This window comes from Leptonychotes weddellii, chromosome 2 (genome assembly GCF_054177405.1).
Source record: "Leptonychotes weddellii isolate Sample4059 chromosome 2, ASM5417740v2, whole genome shotgun sequence".
Classification (NCBI taxonomy): domain Eukaryota; kingdom Metazoa; phylum Chordata; class Mammalia; order Carnivora; family Phocidae; genus Leptonychotes; species Leptonychotes weddellii.
Genome location: NC_138370.1, coordinates 82,813,517 through 82,816,631, shown reverse-complemented (window position 1 = coordinate 82,816,631; position 3,115 = coordinate 82,813,517).

Here is a 3,115-nt window from a genome sequence, read left to right as displayed (position 1 = left end):
ACCACAGGACATACTCTCCCCAATGTCCATCACCCAGCCACCCCATCCCTCCCACCCCCCACCACTCCAGCAACCCTCAGTTTGTTTCCTGAGATTAAGAATTTCTCATATCAGTGAGATAACATGATACATGTCTTTCTCTGATTGGCTTATCTCGCTGAGCGTAATACCCTCTAGTTCCATCCACATCATTGCAAATGGCAAGATTTTGTTCTTTTTAATGGCTGCATAATATTCCTCTGTGTGTGTGTGTGTGTGTGTGTGTGTGTGTGTGTGTAATGGCTGCATTATATTTTAATGGCTGTATAATATTCCACTGTATGTGTGTATGATTCAATGGAATATTCCACATCTTCTTTATCCATTCATCTGTTGATGGACATCTTGCCTCTTTCCATAGGTGAAACTGAAATTTACTGTAAACCTTTCAGCATATTATTTTCATTTCCAACTTTTAGTTTGACCTGTTTTTAACATCAGTTTCTATAGTATAAATATTAATCAGCCCAGTGGTATTCTGTTAGACACTGTGGGCTCTCCAGAGCTTAGTTAGATTTGTTTTAAAGAAATAAGCTCTATTTGTTTTCAAACTAACAGAAAGCTTTTTTAATTGAACAGAAGGTCTGAAATTGAGGATAATTTGCCCTAAATTTATACTCCTTGAAATCCCTGGGAAATCTAAGAATAAGAAGTGTATCTTCTTTTTCCTACTGATCTGAAACACATTACAATAAGGAAAAAAAAAAGGGGGAAAGGAAAGGAAGAAATGAACAATCTAAAGACACACACAGCTACCAATCCCCTCGCATTGTAGGGCAAACAAACAGCATTCCACTCCTGTCTTTGATCTTAGTAGCTTTGTCTTTTCACTCTAGTGTGTCATAGAGATAGTATCACTTTATGTGGGTGCCATTACATGAAAAATTTAAGGAAACATTGATGCAAGGACTTCTAAGTTTTGTTGGGTGTATTAGTGCCTCAAATTTAATCATATTGTGAATCCCCCTAAATTTCTTAAAAATTTACTTAGATTTTTAAAATACTTATTCTCTATTATGTGTGCATCTCCTTTTTAGTCATAGTGTGATTAAATCCTTACAGAAACGTTTGTCACTCGGCCTGATTTAATATTAGTAAAAATGCATTATTAAGCATTTGGGAAAATATAGTATTTTAATTGATGAATGTCAATCATTCTGAAGTTATTTTCCTAATTAAAAATGCCTATCTCTCTTGGCTAAAAGAGGCCTTTCTTAAATCATATGTGCTGGGATAAGAGCTGGGGAATAAGGTCTCAACCTCCTTTGCATACCATAATATGGCCAGCTGACACAAATGTGTCCCATGAACAAAGGCTCATGACATCTGCTATTCTGGCACCAATCATGAAGGCACCACACCCACCTTCTTCCACATTATTGTCAGCATGCCATTAAACTCTAACTTCTACATTACTGTTAGAAAGGTTCCCACAGCACCTCCCTACAGCACAGAGCACTAATATTAGAGACAAGACTTCCATAGAGTATTGCAGATTTACTGGAATTCTATAAGAACATTCCATAAAAAATAAATACAACTCCAAAAACAGAGTATTTTTAGTTTTCATGATGAGAACTATAAAATTCAGGAAAAAATATTTCTTAAAAATTTGGAGTTATTTTGGCACAGCCACATTATCTAAGAATTTATAACAGAAAACAGAATCACTGATTTTTACATAAACGCAAAACATATATTTCAGTGTCTACTACTCACTATTAATGGATTTTTTCTCTTAAGAAAATAATTTAGTAGGGTGTTGTTTAGGAATACATTTGTACATGAAAGAAGACTGTAACAATATCCAGAGTGATCAATCATTGATAAACCTTTAAAACTCATGCTGAGCCAAGTGACCACTAGAGAATTTGATGTGTGTTTACTTGTAACTAGCTTTTATTGAACATACCAAGGCCACAGATTCACAAATGATGCCCACTAAATTAAAGTAAATACAGAGACCAGGAAATTTTTCTCACTGAAAATTCACAAATTTGTTCAGACAGATCTGGGAAATTATAACATGAATAAACTAAATGCATGTGACTGATAATAGACCCTGGCTTATGTGTATGACATTTGTGGTTTTGCCATGCAGATGACTACAATGAAATCTTTTTACTCTGTAATTTTTTATCTCATCTATTTAGTACTCAGGTTGCTCCCCTAAAACCTCTCAGACTTAGCCTAAGGTTTGATTTTCAAATCTAGCAATAAGTTAGTATGAGCCAAGCCCAAATATATCTCAAATAATAGACCAACATTTCATTGGGTTTCCTTTGATGTTGTATTGCACTCTGCACGTCTTCTGGCAGAATGGATGAAGGCTATTGATATAAGGTATCCAGTCAAACACATGTGTTTACAATTATGGCCTTCAAAATAAAGAGAGGATACATAACCATATCCCTGGGGGTATGGAAATTACACCATTAGAGAAGCATGGCCAGAGGCCAATGGTTTGTACTGGTATACCTAATGAACAGTGTATTTCCATCTCCAAATGTGCATTCTATTTATAATAACATAAAGCTATTTTTTAGATGAACAGAAAAATCAGACTTACCTGGCACAGCCACATAACTAAAGGCTTAAGAATATTAAACTGATAGAGCATATAGTGTCTGGCACAAGGAAAAGCATGCTTAGATGAGGGCATGCTGGGAAAAGGTGCTTGCATATACCACAAGCAAAATTACATCCTGCTGTGTAGGAGAAAGCACACAGCACAGGATTTGGAAGATGAGGTCTCTACACCACACTTTGAATTGTTACCAAATAGCAGCTTCAGAATCAATAAGCAAACTCTTCCAATGACCTGGATAATAGGCAATTTCCAAGTTTCAAGGGCAGAGTGGTAGTGTAAATTCTATGATGTCAAGGCCAGTGAAAGAAGGGTGGACTCCACATTAGACTCTGAGCTTATAATATTTGGAAGAAACCTAAGGGCTGCCACATGTCCTGGCTCTTGCTCAAATTCCCTTGCCTGCACTGAATCAGGAGAGAGGGATACAAAAACTCTTCACCACGGGGGTTACCAGCCCAACACCTGATCTATAGGTGCCAATGTTGG